The sequence below is a fragment of the Carcharhinus amblyrhynchos genome, chromosome 6 (genome assembly GCF_965287045.1).
Source record: "Carcharhinus amblyrhynchos chromosome 6, sCarAmb.v2.hapA, whole genome shotgun sequence".
NCBI classification, from domain to species: Eukaryota; Metazoa; Chordata; class Chondrichthyes; order Carcharhiniformes; family Carcharhinidae; genus Carcharhinus; species Carcharhinus amblyrhynchos.
Genome location: NC_137329.1, coordinates 55,532,852 through 55,554,424, shown reverse-complemented (window position 1 = coordinate 55,554,424; position 21,573 = coordinate 55,532,852). Strand labels below are relative to the sequence as shown.

Below are 21,573 nucleotides of genomic sequence, written 5' to 3'. Positions count from 1 at the left end.
AACCACTGGAATGTAGTGCCTGGAAGTTGAATGAGTAAAGACTAATTGATTTAAAAACAGTCAAGGTATTTTACGATCCTTTTGATAAAATAACCCTTTAAAGTACAGATATTTTGATCACACGATAAAGGTAGGGGACATTCCTTTGACAGCAAATGTTTTCACACTGCTTCCAGTGGCTGCAGTGTGACTATTTGTTAATTTTTACTGGCACATGATCACATGCAAGGGGAGGAAAATATGTAAGTGGTTTGAAATCTTAATGCTGTGTTCATCCCTAACAACTGCATGCATATGTACAAAACAATGCTTGCAGAAAAATTAATACCAGAACAGCTTAAATAGGAGATACATTTACACATTTCCCTCCAAAATGTTCTCTAATAGGAACATAACAACACAAACAGATGATTTAGCTTCTTGAGATTTTGTTTGGCTGATATGTGAACTAACTCCATACCCCACTTTTGCCCTATTCTCCTTAATATCTGGTTAACAAATATCTATCAATCTAATTTTTAAATTAGTGATTGATTTAGCTTCAACTGCCCTTCACGGAAACAACATCCAAATTTTATTACCTTTCACGTAAAAACACGTTTCATAATTTCACACCTGAAAGTTTGGTTCCAAGTTTTTGACTAAGCCACTTACTTCTAGATACCCTAATTAATGGAAAAAGTTTTTACCAATCAATCTGTTACTTCAATATCTCATGCATCCCCAATTTCCATTGCCTAACCATTGGCAACGCAACCTCATCTACCCCGGCCACAAGTAAAACTCTTTGGCCAAGTTGTCACTGGTCCTAATATCACCACATGGCTCAGATGTTGCCTGATAACTTCTTTGAAGTTCTTTAGGAAGTTTTACTAAGCGAGCAATATAAATTTAACTTATTAATGCTGACTTCTGACAGCTTCTTAAATTGATGGGAGTACAAAAAAACTCAAATGGCTAGCTTGAAAAGCAGGAGCTTGATTCTCCACAATCTTTGCACATCCCCTATCCAAATGCTAACTGACAGCAAGTGTTGAGATATAGAATGAGCCTCAGCCTCAGGCCAAAATGCTACCATCATGCTACAAGTTAAAAGCTTGTTGGTTCTTCAGAGCACAAATTAGCTGGTGTTCTGGTGCAGCATCAAATGCCAAGTTATTTATAATGCTATCTTTTAGATGAAAGGTTAAAACATCTGTCACCTCAGGCAAACACAGAAAATGGCTTAGTGCTTGTTACGGAAAAATTTCCTGATGTTATTCTTTAATGATGCATTGTCGATTAAAGAAGATATTGATACAATATTGAGGAAAAATATTAGCACAGACAATGTGGAATCTGTATGGTTCGAGTTAAGAAATACCAAGGGGCAAAAAATGTTTTTGAGGGTGGTAAACAGACCAAACTGTAATGTTGGGGAAAGCATCAGACAGGAAATCAGAGTTTAATGTGACAAAGGAACATCTGTGTTGATGGGTGACTTTAATCTGTATATAGATTGGATGAATCAAATTAGTCACTGTATAATAGACGTGAAATTTCTGGAGTATATACTGGATGGTTTTTTGAACCAAAACATTGAAAATTCAACAAGGAACAGACCATCTTGGACTGGGTATTGTGCAAAGCGAAATGATTAGTTGGCAATCTATTTGTGAAAGAACCCTTGGGGATGACTGACCATAATTTGATAGAGTTCTTTATCAAGATTGATACTGAGGTGATTCTGGGGCCAGGGTCCTGAATCTCAATAAAGATAAACATGATGGTTTGAGGCACAAGTTGGTTATGATGCACTGGGAAGCATTACTGAAAGGAAGGGCAGTGGGCAGGCAATGGCAGGCATTCAAGACACGAATTGGTGAACTTCAAAAGTTCTTTATTCCTATTTGGCGCAAGGGTAAAAAGGGAACTGTTGCCAAACTATGGCCAGACTGTGGCTTACAAGCAAAATTAACAATCGCATTAATTTCAAAAAACCTACAGTGGCAAGAAAAAAAATAACAATAAATCTGGGGATTGGGAACAGTATAAAATTTAGTAAAAGCGGACCAGGGATTAAGAAGGGGAAAATAGAGTATGAAAGTAAGATAACTGGAAACATGAAACTGACTGTAAATGTTTCTATAGATACATAAAAAGAAAAAGACTAACAAAAACAAATGTAGGCCCCTTACAGTCAGAAATGGGAGAATTCATTACAGGGAACAAAGAAATGGCTGAGCGGCTAAATCTGTACTTTGCTTCTGTCTTCACAAAGGAAGACATTAATAAAACACTGAAAGTTCTGAGAAACACAAGTTTTAATAAAAAGAAGGAAATCAGTATTAGTAGAGAAATTGTTTTAGGGAGATTAATGGGATTGAAGGTGGATAAATCTCCAGGGCCTGACAATCTTCATCCTAGAGTACTTAAAAAAGTGGCCCTAGAAATAGTGGATCCTTTGGTGGTTATTTTAAGCTCTGAAATGGTTCCTATAGATTGGAGGGTAACTCTATATTTCTATGCTCAAATTTTCTTGCTATGAAGGCAAACATACTGCTTGCCTTCTTTACTGCCTGCTGTACCTGTGCTTACTTTCAGCAACTGATGCACACAGACACAATGTTCTCACTGAGTTACCACCTCTCTCAATTTACACCTATTCAAATAATATCTTCCCATTTTTGCTACCAAAATGGATAACCTCACATTTATCCACATTACACTGCATCTGCCATGCCCACTCATTCAGCCTGTTCAAATCACACTGAAGCATCTTTGCATCCTCCTCACAGCTCATCCTCCACCTGAAAGCTGGTTAGCAGACAGAAAGCATAGAGTTGGAATAAATCTTTTTCTGATTGGCAGTGACTAGTGGGGTACTGTAGGGATCTGTGCTAGGACCCCAACTGTTCACATTATATATTAATGATTTGGAAGAGGGAACTAAGTGCTTGATCTCCAAGTTTGCAGATGATACAAAGTCGGGTGGAGGGTGAGCTGTGGAGGAGGATGCAAGGATGCTTCAGTGTGATTTGGACAGGCTAAATGAGTGGGCATATGTGTGGCAGATGCAGTATAATAAGGATAAATGTGAGGTTATCCATTTTGGTAGCAAAAATGGGAAGACATTATTATTTGAATGCGTGTGAATTGAGAGAGGTGGTAACTCAGTGAGACCATTGCGTCTGTGTGCATCAGCTGCTGAAAGTAAGCACAGAGGTATAGCAGGCAGTAAAGGGGGCAAGCAGTGTGTTTGCCTTCATAGCAAGAAGATTTGAGCATAGAAATATGGATGTTTTACTGCAATTCATACATGGTATTGGTGAGGTCACATCTGGAGTATCGTGTGCAGTTTTGGTGTCCTTAACTGAGGAAGAATGTTCTTGCTATAGAGGGAGTATAACAAAGGTGTACCAGGATGATTCCTGGGATAGCAAGATTGTCATATGAGGAGAGATTAAGTTAGGATTATATTCACTGTGGTTGAGAAGAATGAGAGGGGATCACATAGAAACTTTAAGTTCTAACAGGATTAGACAGGGTAGGTTCAGAAAGAATATTAAGAATATTCCCCATGGTGGGGGAGCCCACAACTAGGGGTCATAATTTGAGGATAAGGGATAAACCTTTATGGATGCAAAGAGCAATTTCTTCACCCAGAGAGTGGTGAATCTGTGGAATTCACTACCACAGAAAGGGTTCAAGGGATATGAGAGAAAAGCAGGATCAGGGTATTGAATTTAATGATCAACCGTAATCATAATGAATAGTGGAGCAGGCTTGAAGAGCTGAATGGCCTACTTGTATGTTTCTATGTGATGAGCACCAAAGAAAATAGTTTACGATCAATGCTCTTTCTTCCACTTTGCTGTGAACACTTTGGTATGTCCTCAGACAAAACACAACATGTATTCATACAGTTGTTAAGGATGGACAGAAATTCAAGATTTACAAATGTTTATAATTCATTAAAACAGAGCCAAATTCTCAGTAAATTAAAGTTCTAGTTTATTTTCTGAAATGTGGTACTAAACCTTCCTTCTACAATGAACGTGCTGAATTCACTACTCCGCTATACAAAGCAAAAGAGTGTGTTTAAATTAAAACCTACTTGCAGCACATTTCTGAATGAAGTTCAGACATTAACACTACTTTTCAAATCATTAGCATCATTTGCAAGATCAGTAACTGCAAACAGACACAGATAAAAAGGTACCTTTTAGAATCCTGTTGAATAAAATCATATACTATTTTAATTAATTATTCACAATAAGAGTTTAAGCAGAAGCATTTTCCAAGACTCAATTTAATAGCAAAATACAAATATTGAAATTACAGGGAACAGTGAAGGCTAAATCACTCAAGGCTAACAAGGAAGTCAGCGTTATGATGGGAATATCATAAAGTGGAGTTGAGGCCACAATTAGATTAACAATGATCCTAATTCTTGTGTTCTAGCAATCCCATCATTTAACTTGGTTTAATCTTTCCTCCACGTGTTCATTCTCACACTCCCACCCTCAAGGTCTGTGCTCTTCCCTCCCTCACTTCATTACCATTAACTTTTTCCCTTTAATTACCATCTATTCATGTGCTTTTATTTACCTCCCTTCCATCTTCAATCCTGCTGCATCCCAAGACCAGGTGCAGGTACACTGGCCCACATTTTTTGCTCACTTCTTGCAACCATTCTGTCCTTACGGCAGGTATTGTGGCCTCTGTACACCATGTGTGTGTATTGGAGAGTACAAAGAACAAAGGACAAAGAACAACCTAGCACGGGAAACAGGCCCTTCGGCCCAACGAGCCCGCGCCGCCGCATCACCCTACACCTATTCTACCCTGCATGTCTACGAATGGAACCCCTAACTTAGCCAGATTCAGGGGAGAATAGTGTCAATTTGGTAAAACCAATCAGCCTAAGAGCACATCTTTGGGGTGTGGGAGGAAACCGGTGCGCCTGGAGGAAACCCACGCAACCACAGGGAGAATGCGCAAACTCCCACAGACACAGGCCCAAATCCATGTATCTGCACAGCTAGCAGTGCTAGTCACCGAGCTGTTGCGGCGCCCGTCTACCGGTCCAGGATCAAGCACACACAACGACACGAAGTACTAGGCCACTCCCGGAACTTCCAAGAGCAGCCCACGCACGACCCACAGTGTGCATGCCCCTCGTTTGACACGAGGTGGACCTCCACCTGCGGAATAAAAAGACTCACTGACCATGTGCACAAAGTAGAAATGCTAACACTAAAATGTGGCGCAGGGAGGAGAAAGAGCTTTACATGACGCATTGGCAACTGGATTCCGGGAGTTGCAAAACCAAGACATTAGGGATCCACCATACTCTAATCTTTGACAGTAAATGTTAAGGACTGCCCTGCCACCAAGACTAACTAATGGCACAAAATGCTGTCTAGTAGTATGTATAATTTACTTTGTTCCATTCTCTTTGGCTTCATGTTCTGGATGAGCCAGTGCATGTTTTTGATTCAGATCGGCAAGACTCAAGCTGCAACTTGTATTTTCTGTAGAATCTGTAGCCTTAATCCTAACCTTTGGCTGCTCGCTGAGGCAAAACACTGATCTGTTCAAACGTTCCTGCATGATCAAGTGTTTTGGGACTTTTTGTTATGTTAAAGGCATTGATTAACCACAAGTAGTTGCTGCAGCACTGACACCGAATCTGCGGGCAAAATAACAAGCATTCAACAAAGCGGACATCCTCTTTCAGCTCAATGACTCATTGGGGATCAAAGCAGAAATTCCTAAAGGCAAATACTTTCCTATAAACAAAATAAAATCCTGCAGGTTCTAGAAGCCTGAAATCAAAATGTTAAATGTTGGAAACCCTCAGCAGGTCAGGCTGGGGATAGAAAAACAGAGTTAACGTTTCAGGCTGATGACCATCCACCAGAACTGGGGAAAAAAATAACAAGATGTAAGAAGTGGAAAAGAGGTGGAGAACAAAATGGAAGGTCTGCGATGAGACTGGAGGCAGGAGAGATTAAATGACAAAACGGGTTATGGTGCAAGGCAAAAAGAAACGTCGTGGGAGAAATGTCCGCAGGGGTATAAATAGGAAAAACATAATCATCATCAACACCTGCTGCCCAAAGAAAACTGGGGGTTATAGATTGATATTGTTGAAATCAGTAAAGCCATAAAGTGACAAAATGAAACATGAGATGCTATTCCTTGAGTTTAAGATTAGCTTTATTCATATGGCGTAGATGCCAAGAGAGATAGTGGACAGAGAATTAAATTGACAGGTTTGGGTCATGCTTGCTGACCAAATGAAGGTGCTTGACAAAGCAGTTACTGAACAACGGTGTTAGACAAAATGGTCACAAAATCCCAACGTTGAGCAAGCTGCATTGTGAGCAGCAAATTCAGTATATTAAACTGAAAGAAATTTAATTGCTATGTCACCCAGAAGGAGTCACTGGGGAGTGAGGCAATGAGAAGGGAAGGGGTTGGAGGGAAAGGAGTGTGAGCACAAATATGGAAAATGAAACAGGACTTGGTTGAGGGCCTCAGCAACACCAGGTGATAAATTTTTGGTTGAGAAAAAAGGAAGGCAAATTAGAAGCATTGTCAGAACAGATACCGCAGAAATTGAGAAACTGGAGAAAGGAAAAAAGAATAATATCCCATTACCATTTCCTTTACATTTTTGCACCATCATCTCTTCTGTCATTTAATATTTCCTGCCTTCCACCTCATCAGTGACTTGCTTTTGTGTTCTGATCCTCCAACCCAAGCCTTTTCCTTTCTTCGTACTTGTTTAAAATCTCTGCAATTGATAAATTATTCCTGCTCTGAACAGAGATCATCAACCCAACATATCAACATTTTCTCTCTCCACAGGGGAAACCAAACCTTGCTGCAAATTATTTCCCTCTGTTCCACACCCATTTCATTTTCTCAAAGTTCTCCTTCACAAACTACACTATCTTTTACAAAAAATATGCAGCACAGAAACAAGCCGTTCTGTCCAAACACTCCATGCTGCCAGTGATGCTCCACTTGAGCCTTTTTGTATCCTTCTTCATCTATCAGCACAATCCTCGATTCCCATCTCTCTCAAATACTTAGCTGACTTCGCCTTCAAATTTTTTTGAGTTTATTTGTTAGTGTCACAAATGGGCTTACATTAACACTGCAATTAAGTTATTGTGAAAATACCTTGGTCGCCACACTCTGGTGCCTGTTCGGGTACACTGAGGGAGAATTTAGCATGGCCGATGCACCTAACCAACACATGTTGTGGCTGTGGGAGCAAACCGGAGCACCTGGAGGAAATCCACGTAGACACAGGGAGAACACACAGACTCTGCACAGACAATGACCCAAACTGGCTGTGATCAGCAATGATCTAACAGAACTGTGACTGGTTGAAGTGTCGAACATCAAGGATTTTCCCAATCATCAGTCTCATTTACCAAAATAAAGCATTATTGAAGATGAGCAAATAACAAGATTCAGTGGCTACATGAAAAGTAAAAGATTATTTATTAGTCGCTAATAAGGCTTACATTAACACCGCAATGAAGTTACTGTGAAATTCCCCTATTCGCCACAGTAAGGCGCTTGTTCGGGTCAATGCACCTAACCAGCAAGAATTTCAGAATGTGGGAGGAAATCAGAGCATCTGGAGGAAACCCACTCAGACACAGGGAGAATGTGCAAACTCCACACAGTGACCCAAGCTGGGAATCGAACCCAGGTCCCTGGTGCTGTGAGGCAGCAGTGCTAACCAGTGTGCCACCCTTTTGAGAAGCAAAACCTGCAAGTGTCTAGGTGCAATTATGTCAGGTGCAGCAGAAACAAGAGACTAGTAGAGTGCCAGTAATCTGCATCATCAGTAAAATCACTTAAATGAAATCAACTAGCACTAAATATCCTGAAGATTAATTTGTTCTCCATGAACATACTGAAATCACAACCAAAGGATTTCAGTGATACAATTCACTTGTTCCAGACAAGCTTTACAGACCTCAGAAACAGATTAAAGATCCATATTTTATGCCAATGTTTTTCATTATTTTCGTGCAGAGTACAAGAGTGCACATCCTTAGAAAGCGAGAAACACAAATCATCATGGCAACTCTCAAAGGGTTAAGAGTCTCTGGAACGGCACAGTGTTAGCACTGCTGCTTCACAGTTCCAGAGACTGGAATTGTTCAATTTCCGGCTTGGATCACTATCTGTGTGGAGTTTGCACATTCTCCTCATGTCTGCGTGTGTTTCCTCCAGGTGCTCCGGTTTCCTCCCACAGTCCAAAGCTGTGTGGGTTAGGTCGACTGGCCATGCTAAAATTGCTCTTTAGTGTTCTGAGATGTTAAGTTAGAGGGATTAGTGGGTAAATACGTAGGGATATGGGAGTAGGGCGTGGGTGGGATTGTGGTCGATGCAGACTCAATAGGCCAAATAGCCTCTTTCTGCTAGATAGATAGATCTTGGATAGGGTATCTATGATCTATCAATGAACTCTCTTCCCGAAAAGGAAATGGAAGCAGAGTTTTTGGATATCTTTAAGGCTAAGCTAGATAAATTCTTGATTAACAAGGAATGGAATGTTATTGGGGTAGACAGGAAAGTTGAACTGAAGTTACATCAAGTTAGCCGTGATGTAATTAAGTGGCAGCAGAGCAGGCTTGAATGGCTGAGTGGTCTACTCCTCTTAATTCATATGTCAACATAACTAATAGATGTGGTTCTAATGTGTGCAATTGCACCTTGGATTCTCTTCATCTTGGTTGATTTAGGAACATGTTATGACTCCAAGGGTCAGTCTATAATCACAACATTCTTCATATTATATCTGGATTCCTTTTCCTCCCATGGTGTACTTGACTTTTCGCAAAAGGAACTTTTGAAACAGATCTCAATCAAATGTTAAGTTTCTTTATTCTTTTTAAATGCTTGGAATCTGAAAAAAAATTATAGGTCAAAAGGCCACAATATGTTTCATTTTACTCAGAAAATGATTTATGTCTCAATTATGTTTAAGAAGCTACACTCTTTCAACAGGGAGAACTCCAATATCCATCTGTTTAAGTGGAGCCAGAGCCTGCTTATTTTTCCCTTTGCAAATTTGGAGTGCTTTTGCCAACAGCCATTAGTAATTAAATGATCAATTAGCTATCAATTGTAAGCTGCTGCCATAGAAACGTACAGTAAGTAAATGGACAGCTTTAAATACGCCAACTTTAAAATATCATTTTTATTGTGATTGCTATAAAGATTACAAATTGGTAAATGGGATTGAACTATAAAATAGTGACAGTATCTAACTTAAAATGAGACTAAATCCAACTCTGTCTCTGCCAACATCTGTGTCTTTGAAACAGTTTTTGGTTCCCTCTCCCAAATTTTTCAAAATGGACTGTTTGGTCACCTCTTGAAGGGTTATTCAATGTTAAAATTACTATATAAATACAAGTTGTAATTGTTGAGCCTTTTTGTCTTTTCCTTTTTCTTACAACTATATTCTTAACCTAATACAAAATAAACACTGCACTGGGTTTAGGGAATATCGTTCTGGTAGCTTTAAGTATGAACATGCAGTCATGCAATTCATAACCCAAGGACTTTACAACCAATGATGGGCAGTGTTGCAGTATAGATAAAAAACAGTAGCTAATTTGTATATGGCAAAATCCCACAAACAGCAATTAAATTCATCAGATAATCTGTTTTAAACATGTTGGTTGAGGGATAAATATTGGCTAGGAAATGGATGAATCCCTGACTCTTCTTCAAATAATCATTACGTGCTCTCATGCAGAAAGCCAGCTGGTGAAGGGCAGAACTGGAGCCAATCTTCAGACACTTGTATTTTACAGAGATGCACATTACAAATATGCACTTCCTTACCTCGCCATCAATTTCAGTCTAGGTGCATGAGTGCATCCCCAGTTAATCTCATTGCCTACATGCAATTAAACACAATTAATATATAACAGATTTCTTTCTCTCTGTTTAAATAAAGATTACAGTTTATATGTACAATAAAAATTTCAAATGAAATTCAATCAAAAACCTGTATATTCCGCACAAAGCATTACATTGTGATTCAGCCCTTCTCTAGGATTTTGAACGAGCTCTTAGCACATGTATTTCTTTTTGTAAAACAATTGGACACACGTCCACACATTTAAACGTAAAGGTGTTTTCCCACTCCAGCATGTTACAAGCCAGCAAGATCAATCCATTATCTCTTCTCACTCACATTTTTCTGCAGTATGTACATTATTCCACAATCAAATATTATCTACATAATATTCAATGGGTATATGACCTTCAGTATGGTCATTGGACATCTCACATAAAATATTTGACAAATATCCATTACCTCCACAAGATCAGTGCTTTACCCTTTTCATTTTCCTCAGCCTCTCAAACTAAAGAACATTTCCTACTTTTGCACATTGACAATATGAAACCAACAGTGTGTAAATACAAACCAGGAAGATTAGCACAGAATCATAGAATAGTTACAGCACAGAAAGAGGCCATCCAGCCCATCATATCTGTGCTGATCTACAGTAGATTGCTACTCCTCTGCCTTTTTCTGCACCCCACATGTATTTTCCTGAGCAGATGACAATAAAGTCTCTTTTAAATGTCTCCATTGAACTTGTCTCTCTTGAACCTGCCTGCACCACACTCTCAGACAGTGCATTTCAGATCCAAACCAGTATGTGAAAAGGTTTCAGCTCATATCGATTGCTTTTCTCTTTGCCAATTGCTTTCAATCTCTGCCCTCTCTTTCTTGATCCCTTCTTCAACAGGAACAGTTTGCCCTATCTACTCTATCCAGACCCCTCTTGATTTTGAATATCTCTATCAAATTTCCTTTTAACATTCTCTTCTTGGTGAGCAACTTCTCAAATCTACGAAACTGAAGTCCCTCATCTCCAAAACCATTCTCATGGACCTTTTCTGTCACCTCGTGAACACATCCACATCTCTCCTCTGAAGCATCATTAAAAATGACCATCGCCATGTTCTTTACTTCACCCAAGAATAGTAATTTGAGTATACATTTAAACACATCTATTTTTCATTATTTTATTTGCCTTTAAAACATGTTCAACTTTAGGATATTTCATCATAGTACTCGACTCCAATACACCAAAATTAGCATCTGGTGGCACCGTGGTAATGTTACTGGAGATCGGGACTATTGATCAAATTCTGCAACAGCGGCTGGGGGAATTTCTATTCAGTTAACAAATCTGAAATTATAAACTAGTCTCAGTAATAATGATCATGAAACTTCTGGATTGTCCTAAAAACTGACCTGGTTCACAAACATCATTCAGGAAATCTGGCATACATATGGCCCAGACCATCAGATGTGGGTATGCCGGCGTTGGACTGGCGTAAACACAGTAAAAAGTCTGACAACACCAGGTTTTAGTCCAACCGATTTATTATATATATTATTAAATAAATCGGTTGGACTAAAACCTGGTGTTGTCAGACTTTTTACTGTGTCCAGACCATCAGAAACAGCGTTGATTCTAATTGCCCTCTGAAATTGCCTTGCAGGCTACTCAGTTTTCTCAACCGCAACAAAAAAATCATAAGACAAAAACTGCACTAACCTAGGCACTGAAAACACAAAAGGCTTACCCTGCACAGTCCATCCCGCAAAGCCCTCCTTACGAACTTGTGACAAAATTGGGAGAGTATCCCAAAGACTAGTCAAGCAACAGCCTGACAGTCATGCTCAGTGAATCATATATCCAACGTCCTAGACTCCTCAATCACCATTCCTGGGCATATCCAGGAAAACAGGCGGGAAGGAGTGGCTCTGGATTGCATGAAGTCTCTTGGCATTAAGTCAGACATGTGCATACAATATTTTTGCTAATTAACATCCATCTCCCTTTCTCAACTGATGAAAAAGCAGCTCTGAAGGCCACCTGGCTCATTGTGATTCTGTCAGTTCTTTACATGAGCAATTCAACAAGTACAACTCCCTTTTCTCATCGCACTGCAATTTTTTTCTCTTTATGGTTCAATTTTCTTTTGAAAGTTACAATTGGAGGAATTTTCTTCCATCATACCGTTAGGCACTGCATTCATGATCTTAATCACTCGCTTCATAAGCAAGTTTTTCCTCATTGCTTTTACTCATTCATGGGACATGGGCATCGCTGGCTGGCCATCATTTATTGCCCTTGAGAAGGCCTTTTTGAATCGCTGCCGTCCATGTTCTGTGGGTTGACCCACAATGCCATTAGGGAGAGAATTCCAGGATTTTGACCCAGCCACTGCGAAGGAACGGCGATATATTTCCAAGTCAGGATGGTGAATGGCTTGGAGGGGAACTTATAGTGGTGATGTTCCCATTGATCTGTTGCCCTTGTCCTTCTAGAAGGAAGTGGTCATGGGTTTGGAAAGTGCTGTCTAAGGATCTTTGGTAAATTGCTGCAGTGCATCTTGTAGATAACACAGGCTACTGCTACTGAGTGCCAGTGGTGGAGGGATTGAATATTTGTAGATGTGGTGCCAATCAAGCAGGCTGCTTTGTCTTGGATGGTGTCAAGCTTCTTGAGTGATGCTGAAGCTGCACCCATCCAGGCAAGTGGTGGGTATTCCATCACACTCCTGACTTGTGCCTCATAGATGGTGGATATGCTTTGGGGAGTCAGGAGGTGAGTTACTCACTGCAGTATTCCTGGCCTCTGACCTGCTCTTGTAATCACTCCGTTTATGTGGTGAGCCCAGTTGAGTTTCTGGTTAATGGTAACCCCAAGGATGTTTGGCAGTGGGGGAATTCAGTAATGGTTACACCATTGAATGTCAAGGTGATTCGTGTGTCCCTTGGTGATAGTCATTGCTTGGCATTTGTCACTTGTCAGCCCAAGCCTCAATATTGTCCAAGTCTTGTTGCACTTGAACATGGACTGCTTCAGTATCTGAGGAGTTGCAAATGGTACTGAACATCGTGCAATCAACAAACATCCCCACTTCCGACATTATGATGGGGAGAAAGTCATTGATGAAGCAGCTGAAGATTGATTGCCTAGGACACTATGTAGAGGGACTCCTGCAGAGATGTCGTGGAGTTGTGATGACTGACTCTTCACAACCACAACCATCTTCCTATGTACCAGGTATGACTCCAACCAGTGTAGAGCCTTGCTAGGGCTCCTTGATGCCACACTCGGTCGAATGCAGCCTTGATGTCAAGGACTGTCACTCTCACTTCACCTCTGAAATTCAGCTCTTTTGTCCATGTTTGAACCAAGGCTGTAATGAGGCCAGGCGCTGAGTGACCCTGGCGAAACACAAACTGGACAGGTTATTGCTGAGCTGGATAGCACTGTTCATGACCCCCTTCCGTCACTTTACTGATGATCAAGAGTAGACTGATTGGATGGTAATTGGCTGGGTTGGATTTGTCCTGCTTTTTGTATAGAGGACATACCTGGGAAATTTTCCACATCGTTGGGTAGATGCAAGTGTTGTAACTGTATTGGGAGAGCTTGGCTAGGGGAGTGGCAAGTTCTGGAGCACAGTCTTTAGTACTGTTGCTAGAATGTTACGAGGGTCCATTGCCTTTGCAGTATCCAGTGCCTCCAACCATTTCTTGATATCACATGGTGTGAATCAAATTGGGTGGAGACTGGCATCTGAGATGCCAGAGACCACTGAAGGAGGCCAAGATGGATCATCCACTCAGCACTTCTAGTTGAAGATTGCTGTGAATATTTCAGCCTTATCTTTTGCACTGATGTGCTGTGCTCCTCCATCTTTGAGGATGGGAATATTTGTGGAGCCTCCTCCTCCTGCGAGTTTAATTGTCCACCACCATTCTCGACTATGGAAGGACTGCAGAGCTTAAACCTGATCTGTTGGTTGTGGGATCGCTTAGCTCTATCACTTGCTGTTTTTGCCATTTGGCATGCAAGTGTCCTGTTTGGTAGCTTCACCAGATTGACACCTCAGTTTTAGGCACACCTGGTGCTGCTCCTGGCATGCCCGCCTGCACTCTCCATTGAACCAGGGTTGATCCCCTGGCTTGATGGTAATAGTTGAATGGGGGATATGCCAGGCCATAAGATTGCAGATTATGGAGTACAATTCGACTGCTGTTGATGGCCCACTGTGCCTCATGGATGCCCAGTCTTGAGCTGCTAGATTGGTTCGCAATCTGTCCCATTTAGCACAGTGATAGTGCCACACAACACGATGGAGGTTATTCTCAATGTGATGTCATCTCCACAAGGACTGCGTGGTGGTCACGCTTACCAATACTGTCATGGACAGATGCATCTGCAGCCAGGTTGGTAAGGATGAGGTCAAATATGTTATCTCCTCTTTTTGGTTCCTTCACCACCTGCTGCAGACCCAGTCTAGCAGTTATGTCCTTTAGGATCCGACCAGCTCGATCAGTAGTGCTACTGCCAAGCCACCCTTGGTGGTGGACACTGAAATCCCCCAACCAGAATACATTTTGCGCCCTTGCCACTCTCAGTACCTCCTCCAAGTGTTGTTCAACATGGAGAAATACTGATTCATCAGCTGAAGGAGGACAGTATATGGTAACCAGGAAGAGATTTCCTTACCCATGTTTAACCTGAAGCCATGAATCAACGTTGAGGACTCCCAGGGCAACTCCCTCCTGACTGTATACCACTGTGCTGCCACCTATGCTGAATCTGTCCTGCCTGTGAGACAGGACATCTCGAGGGATGCTAATGGTGGTGTCTGGGGAATTATCCGTAAGATATGATTTCGTAAGAATGACTATGTCAGGCTATTGCTTGACTAGTCTGTGAAACAGCTCTCTCAATTTTGGCACTAGCCCCAGATGTTAGTAAGGAGGACTTTGCAGGGTCGACAGGGCTGTTCGTTTTGCCAGTCTTCTCCAGTGTCTAGGTCGATGCCAGGTGGTCCGTCCAGTTTCATTTCTTTGTTCAGACTTTGTAGCAATTGATGCAACTGAGTTGCTTGCTAGGCCATTTCAGAAGGCAACTGAGAGAGAACCACATTGCTGTGGCTCTGGAATCACACGTAGGGCAGGCCAGGTAAGGACAGCAGATTTGCTTCCCTAAAGGACATCAGTGAACCAGATGGGTTTTTTTGACAATTGACAATGATTTCATGGTCATCCACAAACTCAATTTTTTTTTAATTGGACAGATATTTTTTATTGAATTCAAATTCCACCATCTACCATGGCGAGATTAGAATCCAGGTCCCCAGAACATTATCTGGGTTTCTGGATTAATAGTTGAGCAATAACACCATGAGGCCATTGCCTCCCTCTCATTATTGTACCTTTTGTTAATCATGTTAAACTGCTGTATAATGGTTCTTGATCTTTCCACCAATGGGGACAGTTTCTCCTTACCTACTCTGTTCAGACCTTTCATGATTTGAATATCCCACTTAAATCTCCTCTTAACCTCCTCTGTGAACAAAAAGTTAATGTTCATCTGACTCCTAGGACCAGCAATGCTCTTTCATCTACTTGCTGCCTCACGTCAGCAATTCCTAACGCTTTTCTTTAATAGGTTGACAGAGATGCATTCCTCCGTATCACGACTACTTCCAAGGTTAACAGGCCTGACGTCATCATGCCTCACCACCCCAGATCAGAAATCCAACCAGGTTTTCCTGAGGCAGGCTTAGTGGGTCAAATATTTCTCTGCTCTCCTCACCTGCCTCTGAAAAGAAAATCCAGGCCTTAGACTTCATGTTAATCTAATAAAGCAAACATTCCAGATAAGTATCCAAGAACCAACAGCTTCATTTTATGACTCCACAGTCTTCGCCAAGCTCAACACATGAGAAAGCTATCTCCAGATACCACTAGCAGAATAACCAATGTCTTATAGCTTTCATTAGTCACAAAGACATGTTTCAGTACTTCAGAATGTCTTATGGACCAAGTTCAGCACCTAGCATACTCCAGAAGACCACTTTGTCAATCTGGTCAGACATTGAGAGAACTTTCAATCTACTTGACCACATAATTGTCCATCAATGTGCTCAACTTGCACAACACAACTTGACACTCAATAAGGAATTCGTACTGTTCCATATTGAACACAATTTAGAAGAAGCCCTGAGGGTATTAAGGGCACAGAAAGATCTCTGGGTTGGTGACTTCAATGTTCATCAGGGTGGCTCTGTAGCATCACTACTGACCCAGTTGAACACAACTAATACCTGCTCGATGGGGCCTACACAGATGCTGAGAGGACAAATAAACCTACTTGGCTTGTCCTTGTCAAACCTGTCACAGAAGCATCTCCCCATGTCAGTTTTGATAGGAGTGACCACCATACAGACTTCATTGCAACAAGGACCTGTCTTGACAGAACATAGCCTTCATGGAATTGTGCGGCATTACCACCCTGCTAAATGAGAGAGCTGAAAACAGATACATCAGCTCAAAACTGGGAATCTATGAGATGTCATTAGCATGAACAGAATTGGATTCGAACCTCAAATCATAGAGACCCTATGAGGCTATTCAGCTCATTAAGCCTGTACTAACAACAATTCCACCCAGGCCCTATCCTATAATCCCACGCATTTATCCTACTCGTGCCTCTGACATTAAGCGGCAATTTAGCATGACCAATCAACCTAACCAGCATATCTTTGGACTGTGGAAGGAAACCACAATACCTAGAGGAAGCCCATGCAGACACTGGGAGAACATGCAAACTCAACACAGACAGTAACCCCAGGCCAGAATTGAACCAGAGCCGTAGTGCTATGAGGCCGCAATGCTAACCACTGTCACTGTGGTCTGGCAAAACCCTCATTCTACCACTACCAAATGACCAGGGGAATCAATTCTCATTCAATGAGGAGTGCAAGGCGGCAGGACAGGAGCAGCATCAGTCATATCTAAAAATGAGGATCCAACTTGGTGAAACTGCAATACAGAACTAGCAAAACATCCCCATTGCCAATGATGGGGGAGCCCATCATGTCAGTGCAAAATATCAGACTGAAGCTACTGCAACAACCTGAAGCCAAAACTGCCAAGTGGATAATCCATCTTTACCTCCTGGTGGTCCCTAGCATCACAGTTGCCAACCTTCACCCAATTCAATTAATTCCACGCGATATCAAGAAACATTTATGGGCCCTGACAACATCCTAAGCTGCAGTATTAAAGATGTATGCACTAGAAGTAGACACACCCTCTAACCAAGTTGTTTCACTGCAGCTACAACACTGACATCTATCCAACAATGTTGATTGGATTTTCTGTGGGCAGGATATACCAATCAATTACTATCCCCTGAGATTATTCTCAAACAACACAAAGCGACAGAAGGTGTTATCAACAATACTATCAAACAGCACTTTTTTCCAGCGTTAATCTGCTTGCTGATGCTCAATTCCATCAGGGCCACCAAGCCCCAGACCTCATTATAATCTTGTCCAAACGTTGAGAAAGGAGCTCAATTCCAGGGATGAGGTGAGAGTAACTGCCCTTGATATCAAGGCAATATTTGATCAAATGGGACCCCAAGGAGCCCTACTAGAATTGAAGTCAATGGAAATCAAGGGCAAAGCTCTATCAGTTGGAGTCATAAGCAGCATAAAGAAAGATAATCGTGGTCTTTAGAGGCCAATCATCTCAGTCTCAAGACATCACTGCAGAAGTTCCTCAGGGTTGTGTCCTGGACCCAACCATCATCTACTGCTTCATTAATGATGTTCCGTCCATCGTAAGGCCAAAAGTGGGAATGTTCACTGTTGATTATAGTATTTAGCACCATTTACAATTCCTGAAGCACTTTCATGTGTTGGTGTAGACTTGATGGGCTGAAGGGTCTCTTCTGCACTGTAGGATTCTGTGATTCTGATTTAGATTCATTTCCAATCCTGAATTACCCTCAAAAAGAAGCCGACTTCTTGAACTGCTTACAGCAATGCTCCGGCTACATTCTTGCAGGGATACGTGGGCGAGTAATGCACTACACAAATGTAAGGCCTAAAGCCAGGAACTCCCTCTCTAGTAGTATGGTGGATATACCGATACCACATGGACTGCAGAGGTACAAGCCAGTGACTCAGAGCACCTTCTTAAGGGAAATTAGGGAAGGGCAATAAATGCTGGCCTAGCCAGCAACACCCACAACCTGGGAAACAATAACAAAAAAAACACAAATGTCAGGCAATCATTATCTCCAACTTAAGAGAATCTAACCATTGAACTTGATAGTCAACAGCACCAACATCCAGAGGGTGAAGTTATCACTAACTAAGACCAAAATACTGTGGCTATAAGAGCAAGTCAAAGGTTGAGAATTCTGTGGTAGGTAACTCAGCTCTTGCCTTCCCAAAGCCCATCCAACATCTACAACATGCAGGTTCCTGGGTAAGTGCGAGAAGTTCAGCACAACCAGGACAAAGCAACCAAATTGAATGGCATCCCATTCATCGGCCTAAATATTCACTTCCTTATTCACAGACACATGTGGTGGTAGTTTGCAACATCTACAAAAAGCACAATATCATCTCTTTGATAACGTCTTTCAAACCACCATCCTCTATCACTTCGAAGGACAAGGGCAGCAGATGGGAATACCACCACTTGCAAACTCTTCAAGTCACACACCATCCTGACTTGGAGCAAGATCATTGTTGCTATGCCAAAATCCCAGAACTCCCGAAAAGCAATGTGACTGTACATACACCACAAGTACCATTGCAGTTCAAGACGTTGGCTCCTTTTTGAGGGTAATGAAGGATTGGGAATAAATCTGAATCAAAATCACAGAATCCTACAGTGCAGAAGAAGCCCTTCAGCCCATTGAGTTTGCACCAACACATGAAAGACCCTGAACTGCCCACCTAATTCCACTTTCCAGTACTTGGCCATATGTCATGACGTGCCAAGTACTCATCCAGGTATTTTTTAAAGGACATAAGGCATCCCGCCTCCACCACACTCCCAGGCAGCATATTCCAGACCATCACCACCCTCTGAGTAAAGAGGTTCTTTCCTCAAATCCCTCCTAACCCTCCCACCCCTCACTTTTAACTTGCGTCCCCTCGTTACTGACCTTTCAACTAGGGGGAACAACTGCCCCTCATAATCTTGTGCACCTCAATCATGTAGCTCCTCAGTCTTCCCTGCTTCACTGAAAACAGCCCAAGCCTATCCAGCCTCTCTTTATAACTTAAATGTTCAATCCCGGGCAACATCCTGGCGAATCTCCTCTGCATCCCCTCCAGTTCGTTCACATTCTTCTTATAATGTGGCAGCCAGAATTCACACAGTATTCCAGTTGTGGCCTCACCAAAGTTCTATACAACTCCATCATGACCTCTCTGCTTTTATAATCTATACTCCGATTGATAAAGGCAAATATGCCATATGCCCTTTTCACCAGCAGCCTCTCCACCGTCAGAGATCTATGAATTTCCCAGTGTCAGACCTTTCATAGTATATATACACTTCCTTGTCAAACTACTGCTTCCAAAGTGCATCACCTCATATTTTTCAGGGTTAAATTCCACCTGCCACTTGTCCGCCCATTTGACAATCTCTTCTGTATCTTTGTGTAACTCAAGATGCTCAACCTCACTGTTAACCACCCAGCCAATCTTTATGTCATTGGCAAATCTACTGATCCTACCCCCCACAGTCATCTCTGTCATCTACATAAATGACGAACAATGGGGGGTCCAGCGCGGATTCCTATGGTACGCCACTGGTCACTTGCTTCCAGTTACTAAAGCAACCATCTGTCATCACCCTCTGTCTCCAACCGCTAAGCCAATTATGAATCCACATCATCAGGTCACCCAGTGTCCCATATGCATTAGCCTTCTTAAGTCTCCCATGTGGGACTTCACCAAATCCATGCAAACTACATCCACTGCACTACCCTCATCCATATACTTAGTTACTTGCTCAAAAAATTCAATCAAATTTGTTGAGCATGACCTCCCTCTGACAAAAGCATGCTGACTATCCTGATCAAACCTTTCCTCTCCAAATGGAAATAGATTCTTTCCTTCAGAATCTTCTCCATTAGTTTCCCAACCACAGACATCAGACTTGCTGGTCTGTAGTCCCCTGGCTTGTCTCCACAACCTTTCTTAAATAGTGGGACCACATTAGCTGAAATCTGGCCTTGGCAATGATGCTTACTTCCCATAAGAGAATAGAAAGTCTGCTTGATTTCAAAATCTAGCAAACTCCACATCTTCTATTCTTTGCATTATTGCAGAATGCCTGATTTGTTCCAAGAAATGACTGTTCACCTACAATATTTTTTAAGGTAACAAACATCTGATCCAACAGAGTCTCCTTCTCCAAGGATAAAACATTAGCCAGAACCAATTGCTTGTTCATGTGAAACACCTCAGCACAATGCAGCAATTTAAGCACTAGTACAGTTTACCAACTTGTATTTCGTTGATCTTGTATAAAATCTGTTCAAGTCTACAATATATTCTTTCTTGGATTAACCATCTGGCTTCCGAAACCTGCCAAATTCTGATCTTGCCTCAGAAGTGTTCAACAGGTCGTTTTCTTGTACATTTCATTCATAAACTCTTGCAGGTCCAATTCTTCATCGGTATCCAGCTGATTAGCATCAACCATACAATATGCTTTACTTCTGATTTTATTTCTTGTTGGAATTGACAACACCTAGGTGATATCCTGATTTCACTTTAGTTGGGTTGCAATAAGTGTGCATTTCAGTTTTTCATATAGTTCTGACTCCAAGAACATCAGAGGGTAATCACATCCTGATAACTTACATTTGCCTCCCGTCGTCTTCCACAATGGCTACTAAGATTTCTTTTCTGTCTGAAGCTTTTTCAAAGTTTCTAACCTCGACTTTAGGCAACCATTCTTTGCCACCATGTTCTAATCCAGATAGCCAGGTAGTGAAGGATGGAGCTGGAACCAATTGTTACACACTTCTGTAAGTTTTAATTTACAGAAATGTGTATTATAAGAATACACCTCCCATCTTAGCCAACACAGTTTCAGTTTGTTCCTGTTTATAGTGGCATTGGTGAATCCCCAGTTAATGCTCACTTCATGCATTCAATTAATATACAATTAACATTATGGCATCTTTTATATTCACCTGAACAGGAAGGCAGAGTCTTGTTTTAATATCTGAGCTGAAAGATGGTAGCTTCAATAATGTAATATCCCCACAATACTGCACTTAGGTGTCAGCCTAGATTATGTGCTTAGGTTTCAAGAATGGGATTTGTAAGCACTGGTTAAAAAGCCTGCAAACAAAATACTAAAAACTTGCATTTTATATAGCAACTTTCACAATCACCAGACATCTCAAACAGTGCTTTACACTCAATTATGTACTTTTAAAACGTAGTCACTGTTGAAATAATGAAATATGACACCCATTGTGCTTAGGAAATTCTCAAAAACAGAAATATGATAATGAGCAAATAATCTGTCTTTGTGATGTTGATTTGTAGGATAAATATTGGTTAGAACACTACGAATAGCCTCCCAGCTCTTCTTTGAAATTGTGCCATTGGATATTTTACGTATACCTGAGAAGATCTCTGTCACACAAAGGATAATACCTC

General features: G+C 41.4%; 1 protein-coding gene across 4 annotated transcripts in view; it reads right to left on the bottom strand.

Moving 5' to 3' along the window:
* LOC145343936 (activating molecule in BECN1-regulated autophagy protein 1-like) overlaps positions 1-21,573 on the bottom strand; it is a 400,132-nt gene that overhangs the window by 150,290 nt on the left and 228,269 nt on the right. The gene's annotated exons all lie outside the window — the stretch shown is intronic.